The sequence below is a fragment of the Microcebus murinus genome, chromosome 3 (assembly GCF_040939455.1).
Source record: "Microcebus murinus isolate Inina chromosome 3, M.murinus_Inina_mat1.0, whole genome shotgun sequence".
NCBI lineage: Eukaryota > Metazoa > Chordata > Mammalia > Primates > Cheirogaleidae > Microcebus > Microcebus murinus.
The window spans coordinates 22,430,189-22,443,080 of record NC_134106.1 but is presented as its reverse complement, the minus strand read 5'-3'; the positions used below and the strand labels follow the sequence as shown (position 1 = coordinate 22,443,080).

Genomic DNA, 12,892 nt, shown 5'->3' with positions numbered 1-12,892 from the left:
TAAGTACATTTTAAAATGAAAACCCAATGTTTTCACTCACAAATGCTCAATGAGTTCAGCTATACATATCTGGTCTATCTTATTATCTTGATCTTTAAGTTATCTTGACCTTTAAGTTTTCTTCCCTCATTTTTCCCACATTAAAGAAAAACTATCCAAATGATTTTAGAAAGTACTACAGTTCAAAACTGTTGTTTAATTTATGAATCAAACAGATATAATTAAGACAATTAAAGATGTATCAGGTCAGATAATATTCCTGAATCATAAATCCATATTACTGGGTCAGGACCTAGAAGATAAGATCATATGCTAACTATAGATGCTCCTCTAAATACAATGGGGTTACATCCCAATAAATCCACCATAAGTTGAAAATATTGTAAGTCAAAGTGCATTTAATACATATAACCTAATGAATGAACATCATAGGTTGGCTTACCTTAAACGTGCTCAGAACGCTTATGTTAGCCTACAGTTGGGCAAAATCATCTAACACAAAGTCTATTTTATAATCAAATGTTGGATATCTCGTGTAATTTATTGAATACTAAAAGTGAAAAACAGAATGATTGTATGGCAACTTGTATGGCTTTCTACTTGAATGATTATCACTTTTTCGTATCATCATAAAGTCAAAAAATCCTAACTTGAACTGTCGTAAGTTGGGGACTGTATCTTGTCTTCAAAATGCATGCAGTAAAATACAGCATTTAAGACTATTCTCTACATCTCAAAGTTGAAACTGAGCTTTTATTTCTCATAAACCTGAATAACTTCTCACTCTATTGCACTAAATTCTGCTTGTGATTTCCGTCCTCAGAAATAGCCAAACAAAACAAAAACAACCAACTACAAGTTGTTACTCCCCAAGTGTCTAAGAGATGTCCACACAATAACAGAAGTTTTTCAATTAGCTTCCCAATCAGAAATTAGCCGTGACCACCACCTTTCCCAGATGATGTATGGCAGAAGGCACTAGCATTTCATGTCGGGTTTACTTCCTATTTAGCAATGCCATTGCTTGTTCTTATTTCCTGCATAATTTTCTCACTGTGAGTAGCCAACTATATCGTCTTGATTTGCTCTTACCTACTTCTACTGAGAAGTAGATTGTTATTTTATGGTAATAAAGATGATATTTCCTAACTTGTTACAGTGGAAAAAGCACTGGGCTTTGAAGTCAGAAGTCCTGAATTTGAGTTCCAGGTCTCTGACTTCCCAGTTATGCGACCTCAGGCTAGTCACTTAGGCCCTGTGAGCCCTCTCTTAAATGTAAAGGAAGAAAGTTGCTGGGAGATCAGAATGAGATCATTTAAGTAAAACAACTTTGAAAAATTTGGAATGAACTGTAAATACTTCTTTAACTGAAATATACAAAGCAGAAATTTAAGGCTGATGTGGCACAGCTTGACACAAGACAAGTAACACTTGCCAAAAAATCAGAAGAAATAACCACAGAATGCTAGCTGGGGAGAAAAAAACCACACCAATCTTTCTTTCAATTCTGAGTTCATTGTTTAACAATAAGTCTTTTGCTGACTGCATGCACAGGCACAAACCAGAGCACTAGCAGCAGAATTAAGCTTGCACACAAAGGACAATCTTAGACTGGGTCTTGCACTTTAGCTCCCACAAAACAGTGCTTGGAAGATCATGCAAAAATCTACCCGCTTTCATAAAATTTGTGAAAATCAAGCATTAGCCTGTGGAATTCATGAAAAAAACAACTGAATAATACTTTACTGTCAAATAACTCTGAAATGCCTTGCAACTGGATCAAGAAAGATGAAAATGGTAAGGATCCTTTGAGTTCGCACACGACAGATCTAAACACTGAGTCTAACAATGAACAAAAGCAAGTCCAGTAATCCACAGAAGCTGAAGTGGAGAAAAAAATCATTGAAATGAATGAAAAATTAAGATGCTAAAAAATAAGGATGAATAAATTAAAATTCTCCAAAAATAGGTATAAGAAAATGCTTTTCAGAAACAACAAATGGAAAAATTAAAAACTAACACTAAAACTATGACCAGAGTAAAAACAGTTAATGGCATACAATCTGTAGCCAACATTCAGTGACAGTACCAACAACAACAAAAAGAAAATCAAGCAAAAGAAAATGAGCAGTTCTTAAAAAGCAATGGCATCACAATGGCAATTATTCTGATAACTTAAATTTAAGTTGATGATAACAAAGGACAAAGACAGTCAACGCCTCTGCCAGGAAAATTAACGCAAGTCAACAGAAAAATCAAGCAGTCTGTGAGAGCAAGTTATTTCCATGTACCATAATTTTCAGGGAAGGAGTAGAAAAAGAAGCAAAACACAAGTCACAACATCTCAGAATTGCCAAGGCCACTCCAACACAGTAGGAAAAAAAATTTGAACATTAAGAAATGGTAAAATGGAAGCATCTGACAGAGATCAAAACTGAAATATAGTAAGAAGACTCCCCTTATAACCCAGGGGCAAATTCTACATTCTGATTAGAATACATGAAGTTAAAGATTTGATATATCATGGTTATTCTGTCATGAAAATACCATTCTTTTATCCAGTAATAGTATTTTAATAAGGCTCTATAGCATCTCTTTCTATAAAACATTAATTAAATGGTTTTAACAATAAATTAGATATCTCATTTCACTAAATGGAAAATTGTCTACAACTTGCAGGATTCCCAGGCTACTAGGACTACATTTAGACAGGGGGAATGTAATCCTTCACAGAAACAGTAAAATGACTTGCATGTGGCTGGTGACCAGCTTGCTGGATGCTACAGAAAACAAGTCTTACTTTTATAGAAGCAATTCTGCCATTCAATTAGCAATAGTCACTGAGTCATCAGTTTGGACAAAACCCTCTAAAGCTTCATAACTCAAACTGTAGATTTGTTCCCCTCTCCTCTTAAAAAAAAAAAAAAAGTTGCTATTTAAAATCAAAGTCCCCACTCTAAAGGTGGGATCCTTCCATTTCACAAACCCACAAGTGGCTCTGGGTTATTCAGATTCCTTAAGAGTCATCTTGAGGGTCAGTACTCATAAACACAGAGTCACAGTGGATGCAAGACACTCTTCTGGAAAGACCTACCTCTACTTCTTCTAAAGGGCTCAAAGTACTTCACACTGATAGTATATACTGTGCACAAAATTCTCCTGAGGAAGGCAGGCCACACCACACATAATGACAAAATATGAAGCCTCTGTCTGTCTTTACTCACAAGAGTATTTGCTAAAGGCAAGGAGATAAAGGTCAGTAATCTATACTGTCTTAAATACTCTCCACTAAGCAGTCAGGCCCTTCGTAGACTCTCTACCTGTTGGTAGGTGACCTCAATTCCAAATTCATCCAAATAAATATATATATTTAATGGTAATAGATCATCAGATGTGAATTTCCCACCCTTTCTCCTCAAAATTCACCCATTTTTCCCCTAATCCTTTTGTCTTTTCCTCCTCCCTCAAGATAATTAACCTCTGTATCTCTGCTCCTATTCCCATCTTTTCTACCTTCCTAAAGGTGCTTGTTCCACTCATTCTTCAGTGTCTATGTTCCATTTATTATTGCTACCTAGAAACTACCTCAAAACTCAGAAGCTTAAAACCACCACCATTTTATTATGCTTACAGATCCTGCAGGTTAGAATTCCACCCAGAATGCAGATGGGAGATTCTTTGTTCCTTACAGCACTTAGATCACTCAATGGTATTCAGCTGGCAGAATTCAGTTAGTTTGAAGGGATCAACACAATTTCACTCACATGTCTGGTGCCTGGACTGGGATAACTCCAAGACAAGAACTGCCAACTGCAGCACCTACATGTGGCCTCTTCATGTGGCTTGGCCACCTGACAGCATGGCAACCTCAAAGTAGTCAGACTTCTTATGTAGTGGTACAGGCCTCCAAGCACAAGAGTTTCTGCCAGCAAGATGAAAGCTACATTGCCTGTATGACCCAGCCTCGGAAGTCATGCAGCATCATTTGCATCATACTCTATTAGTCAAAACAGCCATAAGCTCACCTAGATTCAAGGGGAGGAAAATTATACTCCAACCCTTCACAGAGGAGTGGCAAGGTCACAGTAGAGAAGAACACATGGAACAGGAGATACTGTCATGGCCATCTTTGGAAAATATAATCTGCCACAGTCTCCTACTTCACTAATCACTTCCTTTCAGGCCAAAATCATGCTCAGTCTACTCAATTCTTTTTTAAAATATCTACTTTTAGTGCTGTCCATAGTAGGCTTAGATAAACAAATAATGAGAATGTAATTATAAGCAGAGGTGAAAGACTTAGCAAACTTAGAGGACAGAAAGCAGATTACGTGCCCAAGGAATAATGAGTAGACTACAATGGCAAGAACAAAATGTTCAGAAGGGAGAGCAGAAGATAGAAAAGGAAGGTTAGGGATAGACTGTCAAAGTAATCTGGTTTAGTGGAAAACGGTATAAAGAGAAAAGAGAATGCTGAAAATGTTATGATGGTGCCAAATGATAGAAGCTATCAAATAGTATAGTCCAAAATTTGGACTAAGTATATTCTCAATGCCTGAGTGGATAGATGGATGAAGGAATAAAGTGCTTGGAGATTTGTGGATTCTTTTCTTTCCCTTCTATAGGAGATGGTCACCCTTGCAGTTGCCTGGAATTTTTTTACCAAGTAATTGTTTTACTTGGTAATATTTACCAAGTGTGGTAAGATTACACTAGAAAAACAGAAAAAGGAGAGATAGGCAGATAAGAAAAAAAAAAAAGAGCTGGAGAAGAAACAATTTTGCAATTTGCTCTACATTAAGATGACCAAATGGTCTTCGCACTAAGTAGCATTCATTCTTTAGTCATGATATATTTTAGGCACACTGTCAAGCAACACATTTTATGTCCAAATAATCATTTCATGATCTGCTTTTCAGATCAATACCAAGGACAGCATCAAAAGCCCTGCTAAACTTGGGATATTCATAATTCTGTAATAAGAGATTAATCTATTAAAAATTGTTGTTTACAAAATAAAATTCGTTAGTCCTATTCTGGCCCAAATGCTGGCAAACTACTTTTGTGATTTTTTTTTCTGAGTTCTTCCTAAATACGCAAGTCAAGCTGGTAGATCTATATAACCTTCATAATTCTCTTTCCCTTTCTTTAATGCCAAACCCATGCTGTCCCTTTTCAAATCTTTAGATGCCTCAGTGGTCCCACTAAATGGTCCCCAAAATTACTTGGTTTTACTTAGTTCAATTAAGACTTTCCACATAAGATATCATCTTTTAGTGCCCTGTTTCACTCATTTAACATATATATTCTGATTGTCTACTGTGTGGGTCATATACTGCAATAAACCTTTGAGATCACAGGTGATTCTTGCCCCTAGAATTTAACAATATATTATTTTAGGGACTAGAGATTTGGTTTGATAGAAATAATCTAGATATCAAATTCTCCCGTATCTGCATCTCAAATGCAAATATCTTCCTTTATGCCATTCTTACTGCATTATTAGGGCCATTTCTATGATGCTATTGCCTATTGCCATCATCCTTACAATCATAAATCTGACATAAAATCAATCTCAAAAAGTTCATTTTTTCCTATAAGTCAACACAACTTATCTTTCCTTTCCTTTCATTCATGTTATAAACCAAAACATAAAAATAGAACAAAAGGAGCTACATTAATGATGCTATTTAACACTACAGAAGAGAGAAGACGAAAGAAGAATCAGAAGTATAAAAGACCTGTGCCCTTGGAGATTGTTAAGTGTACCGTGTAAAACAACACATGCATGAGTTTGTATCCTCTTTATAAACAGGTTCATCTCTTAAACGAAATGGGCTAAAGATAATTCCCATTCTACAGAAAGAAAATCAAGTTGCCAAAATGTGACCTCTAAGTCATAAGAATGGAGGAAAATTGCTCATTTTTCTAAATTTCATAATATGGTTCATCCACTGTGCCAAGATAAATCAGGATAACTAAAATGACACTTTTAACATTAAATAGTGAAGAAATATACTTTAAATATCTCTATATTCCATACAGTTTTAAAACCCAATGCAGGCCGGGCGCTGTGGCTCACGCCTGTAATCCTAGCTCTTGGGAGGCCGAGGCGGGCGGATTGCTCAAGGTCAGGAGTTCAAAACCAGCCTGAGCAAGAGCGAGACCCCGTCTCTACTATAAATAGAAAGAAATTAATTGGCCAACTGATATATATATAAAAAATTAGCCGGGCATGGTGGCGCATGCCTGTAGTCCCAGCTACCCGGGAGGCTGAGGCAGAAGGATCACTCGAGCCCAGGAGTTTGAGGTTGCTGTGAGCTAGGCTGACGCCACGGCACTCACTCTAGCCTGGGCAACAAAGCGAGACTCTGTCTCAAAAAAAAAAAAAAAAAAAAAAAAAAAAAAAAAAACCCAATGCAAATACTGAAGTCATAGCCAAGGTGAATAGTCTTAATGGATGCTGGTATCAGAAATAGAAAAATCCCACTGTTGAGGGAATGAAATATAGAGAAGAGATTAGGCCATGCTACTGCCCTTGACAATCAAAGCCTAGAACAAAACAAAACATAACAAAAAATCCTGTTGTGATTCTGAAGACTTAAGCATGACTTCATTTGCAATTGGGACAGAACTTCCACTAAGGTACCTATCGGTTTTATGAAAAAACAAGACAAGATTTGCAAATGATATTAAAAGATCACTTAACTTTGCCCTAGACCAACAAAATAGTCATGGTAATTTCAAACTACTACTGAGTACCTTTAGAATTTGCCAAAGTTTGAAGTTTTTGTTCTCTCAAAGGAAGAAAGCAGCAATGAGTAACAACAGTGTGCTTCCTGGCCTTAGGAAGAATGAGACAGGAGCTCTCCAGCTGCACTTCCTAGTGAAGTATGCCAGCTGCCTTCTGCAAACTGAGATCAAATTGCCAAGAATTTACAGGAGAACAGTTATTATGATGGATGACCTAAAATACTGACCTGTTGCAAAGAGGATGTAGTGCAAACCACACAGGAACTAACAGGAAATCGGCCTTTGGGCTGGCAACTACATATTCAAGAAGGCTAGGAATCCTGGACCTTTGACAGCCAAATTTCATCATCTTCCACTGTTGGAAGAGTTAGTTACCCTTCTGAGAGAGCAGTTAGAAAAATCTTGTACAAAGCTTTTTGGTGTCTATCCCTATTTAATAACACTGCCCCCTGCCTGAACGAGTGGTTTCTTCATATGTGTTAAAAGCCCATCGAAGGTCCTAGCATGACTTGACCAAAAATCACATGTTTATTGGCACACACCTTCGTTCTCTTAGCCACGAACTCACTGAAGGCCATGAATGATTCATAGGCTGTCATGGTGGTAAAAAGAAAAACTAATATTTGGAGTTCACCAAATAGTGAGTCATACTCCTGGAAGAAAAGAAATCCTTACAATTGGCAGCCCTCTGCTATGAAATTTTAAAAATTGTTTTTAACATTAATATTAATTCCATGAAAGTTGGCAAAAGGAAAATGATTGAGAAACATGATATTTGGTTGGCTTATGCCATCTAAAAGTCCAGTTCATGCTCCAAGAAAAAGAGTGAGTAGGATATCTACTACCTATTCCTAGACTTGCCTTCTGCACTCATTGCTGCCAAGTTACTCATTCTCCCACACAGCACTTTCCATACTAATTTTGACCCTTAAGAAGCAAAAAGAAGTCTTGCCTTCTTTGCACCCAAATGCCAAAATGGAATCTTTTAGTATTTCACCTTTATAAAGAGAATGTTTGAAAACAGGCCTGTTTGGCTGTGACATCAGTGAGTTGCTGAGGCCTCCAAGGGCCGGAGGAAGCATTCCCAGTCCCTCGCAGTGCTGCTGCACTCCTACGGTGCAATCTGGCAATGGCCAGCGACCAAATCTTTAAAGCTGTTTTATGGTATTTAACATATGGTCATAAATTGCTCAGTGCTCTGAAGAGGGGCTAAATTTGCCGCCCCTATTGATGAGACATGTTCTTATTTATTTAAATTTAGTGGCAAGCTGGCATTTCTCCAGATGGAGAGGTTTAGGCATAAGTACAAAGGAAGAACTAACTAGAAACGAGTTGTAACTTTTCTATACGCTGAATACAACCACACAAACTTAGGTGTATGTGCCTACATTTGTGCACCACCATCAAACAGAGCTTTCTATATAGGAAGACAATAATATGCAAAGATTCTAACGTCCAGGAGTCAAGAAGGGGGAAAACAGAAATTTTATTCACACTGAATAAAATTTTTTTTAAAAATTCCTCTCTCTTTTTCCTCAGGCTAGCTCTATTCCCACCCATCTCTCTTCCCTGTCCTTTTATTCCCCTCACAAATTAGATATATCTGGTCTTCATCTGAAATCCCACAACTACAAAACTCCCTGGAACTTACTAAATCTTCTAGCATCCACCTTCCTATTTTGCCATATTTTTTGCTAAGTTGTTTATTTTTTTTTAGTGGTTTTAATTCTCCATCACTAAAAACATGATCTTACCCAAAACATTTTGTTCCCTTCTTTTTACAAGCTAGCCCTGTAGCCAAATGCAGAAAAAAAAAAAAAAAAAAAAAAACTCAAGGATTTTTTTGATTTTGGGTGAAATTGTTACTAATGATATTAATGTGAAGGGTATCAAAAGAGAAATGTGAAGGGTAAAGACACTACTGGTTTTCTTTTTCATGTGCCAATACAGAACTGGCTGAAGAATCAAAACATGATTATACTACAGAATGTGAAGAAGAATTTCAATATATTGGAGATTTGGCAGCAGCCTAGGAACAGTATTAAAAGAACTATTCTATGAAAAATTAGGCTGTTTATATCAGACAAAAGTTACACTTTTTAAATTCAATATATAGAAGAGTCATATCTGACATATCTTGTGAGAGAATAAAAATATGAAATCTCAATTATTTTCCCCAAGGCAGGCTAATCTGAAAATCAAAGGAGATTAGCAATCAGATATTGCCACATAAAGCCTGCCACTTACCGTGAACTGACTTGAGCACCTCTCTGACCTAGAGTGGCCAAAAAGGTCTTACACCAACTTCTGTCTGAAATATCCCAGAGATGAGAACAGTTCAGTGTCATTAAGGGCTAGAATAATAAAAGACTAGTTCTAAATAAACAGAAGTACATGGGGGCCCACTGGATGCTTCCATTAAGGGCCTAGTTTCCTAAATACTCCTTATTCTGAGATCAGATCAGAATTTTAAAATCTCTGCTTTACCTACTCTAAAAAAGTGTATCAGGTGCCTCTCTTCTGATATGGAAACATTATTGTCAGCGCCATAAACTTTCAAAAAAGGGAATCTGGCCGGGCGCGGTGGCTCACGCCTGTAATCCTAGCTCTTGGGAGGCCGAGGCGGGCGGATTGCTCAAGGTCAGGAGTTCAAAACCAGCCTGAGCAAGAGCGAGACCCCGTCTCTACTATAAATAGAAAGAAATTAATTGGCCAACTGATATATATATATAAAAAAAAAATTAGCCGGGCATGGTGGCTCATGCCTGTAGTCCCAGCTACTCGGGAGGCTGAGGCAGAAGGATCGCTCGAGCCCAGGAGTTTGAGGTTGCTGTGAGCTAGGCTGATGCCACGGCACTCACTCTAGCCTGGACAACAAAGCGAGACTCTGTCTCAAAAAAAAAAAAAAAAAAAAAAAAAAACCAACAACAAAAAAGGGAATCACCCTGAAATACAAAGATAATTAACAGAAATGTAAGCATTTATTGATACTTTGTATACTCCCAAGATGCTCTATATATACTCATTTACTGATTAATCTGATATGTCAATAATCACAGTAAATGTAAATGGTCTAAACATCTCAATTAACAGGCAAAAACTGTCAGATTTAAAAGATCCAATTATATGCTGCTTAAAAGAAACCCACTTTATTTTTTTTTATTTTAGCATATTATGGGGGTACAAGTGTTAAGGTTATATATATTGCCCATGCCCCCCCCTCGAGTAAGAGCTTCAGGCGTGTCCATCCCCCAAACGTTGCTCATTTGGTTGTATATACCCATCCCCTCCTCCCCCAATCCCATCCTCCCAACACCCGACAAATGTTACTCCTATATGTCCACTTAGGTGTTGATCCGTTAATACGAATTTGCTGGTGAGTACATGTGGTGCTGGTTTTTTCATTCTTGAGATACTTCACTTACTAGAATGGGTTCCAGCTTTATCCAGGAATATAGAAACCCACTTTAAATATAATGACCCAAACAGGTTAAAAATAAAAGAATGGAAAAAGATGTACCATGTTATATTGATATCAGTCAAAGTTAATTTCAAAGGAAATAATGCTTCCAAGGACAAAGAGTATCAATTCAAGAAGGCATAAAAATCCTAAATATTTATATATTTAATAACATAGAACAGCAAGAACAAGTAGACAAATCCACAATTATAGTCTGCAATTTTCATATCCCTCTCTCAATAACTGATAAAACGCAATGAGGCTGAAACTCCATAAAGATATAGACACTTAAAAAACACAAACCCATAATTAGAGAATTCAGTATCTCTCTTTAAATAACTAAAATAACAGGTAAAACTAAAATCAGTAATAAGACCAGGCATGGTAGCTCACGTCTGTAATCCTAGCACTTTGGGAGGCAAAGCAGGAGGATCATTTGAGGCCCGGGAGTTCAAGACCAGCCTAAGCAACATCACAAGACTCTGTCTCTACAAAAAATAAAAAAGAATTATCTAAGCATCTTGGAGCACATCAATAGTCCCAGCTACTCAGGACTGCTTAGGCAGGGGGACCGCTTGAGCCCAAGAGTTTGAGGTTGCAGTGTACTATGATGATACCACAGCACTCTAGCCCAGGTAAGAGAGCAGGACTCTGTCTCAAGAAAAGAGGCCAGGCACAGTGGCTGACACCTGTAATCCAAACACTCTGGGAGGCTAAGGTGGGAGAATTGCTTGAGCTCAGGAGTTGAAGAGCAGCCTGAGCAAGATCCTATCTCTACTTAAAAAAATGGAAAAATTAGCTGGGCATTGTGGCACGTGCCTACAGTCCCAGCTACTCAGGAGGCTGAGGCAAGAGGATCACTTGAGCCCAGGAGTTTCAGGTGCAGTGAGCTACGATGATGCCACTGCATTCTCTACCCAGGTGACAGAGGGAGACTTTGTCTAAAAAAAAAAGAAAGAAAGAAAAACAAAAGAAGAGAAGAAAAGAAAATCAGTAATCACATATTATATTTAAACAACTCTATTTCCATAATTGAGTTAGGTAACTCTATTTACCTAAGTCAACCTAATTGTTATTCCTAGAACACTCTACATAAGAACAAAATAAAATACATTCTTTTCAGTGCACATAGAACATGTACTCAGATGGGCTATATCCTGGGCCATAAAAAAAATCTCAATAAATTTAAAAGGATTTAAGTAATACAAAGTATGTTCTCTGATCACAATAAAATTAAATTCAAAATCAATAAAAGAAAGACATCTGAAAAATCCAGAAAAATCTAGTTGGGAAACTAAAGGACACATTTCTAAATGAACCATAGGTCAAAAAGAAAAGAAAAAAAACCACACAAAAATCTAAAGGAAATTTGGAAAGTATGAAGAATGAAAACAAAAACACAACATAGCAAAATTTATAGGTTATACCTAAAGCAGCATTTAGATGGAAATTTATAACATTAAAGCCCAATATTAGAAAAACAGAAATATCTCAAATCAAGGACCAGCTTTTTTTTTAATTACATATATATCTATATATATATATATTTTTTTTTTTTTAGTTGGCCAATTAATTTCTTTCTGTTTTTCTTTTAGTAGAGACGGGGTCTCACTCTTGCTCAGGCTAGTTTCGAATTCCTGACCTTGAGCAATCCACCCGCCTTGGCCTCCCTGAGTGCTAGGATTACAAGCGTGAGCCACCGCGCACGGCCAATGACCACCTTTATAAGCTAGAAAAATAAAAACATATCTCTACAAAAGATATGTATAAAAATATAATGGCAAGTTTATTAATAATAGGCAAAAACTGGAAGCAATACAAATGTCCTTCAATAGATGAATGAATACAAAATTTTAATATATCCATGTTACACCATTCAGCAATAAAAGGAACAAAGTACTGAAACAAGCAATAATATGGATGAATCTCAAAAACATTACACTGAATAAAAGAAGCCATACACCCAAAACTACATCATATGGCTCCATTTATATGAAATTCAAAGACAGGCAAAACTGCTTCACAGTTTCAGAAAGAATAGAAGGCTCAGGGGTTGAGAGGACAGTAGTGGAGAGGAATGACTTGGGTGAGGAAGGAAATGTTCTATATCTTTAGAGGATGGAAATGTTTTGTATCTTGACTATGATATGGTTACAAATGTCTGCAATTGCCAAAACACATGGAACTGTACACTTAAAGTGGATTCATCTTATATGTAAAGTTGATATAAAAAAGAATGGGATATAAAGTCCTACCTCACAGTCATTGTGTTGATAAAATGAAATATATACATAAATAAACATAACTATAAATAAATGCTCAATAAGTTTAGTAATTATATATCAGGCATTTTTAATAAACTATAATCAGACCTTATACTGTTAGGTATAATTAAACTGACCTTACACATTTAAATTAGTATTAGTTGCTATCCTTAAGATATTTCTAATATCCCGTGAATTCCATGAAAATAAAATACTCTGAAACACCAAGACAAAGGAATCCTAAAAATCTAAGGGAAAGATAATGTCTAATCCACAAAATTAGTACTTCTTACTTGCCTTTCAATGAGCACTTTTTAGAACATTCACTAAATCAAAGGTGACCTGCCTTCTTAATTAGCCTCTAAAAATACCTTGAGTGCTAGATGATAATAATCTTTAATTAAATGAATCTTTT

The 12,892-nt window shown here is 36.6% G+C and overlaps 1 protein-coding gene across 2 annotated transcripts in view; it reads right to left on the bottom strand.

The window, feature by feature from the left end:
- BABAM2 (BRISC and BRCA1 A complex member 2) overlaps positions 1–12,892 on the bottom strand; it is a 398,861-nt gene that overhangs the window by 332,190 nt on the left and 53,779 nt on the right. The gene's annotated exons all lie outside the window — the stretch shown is intronic.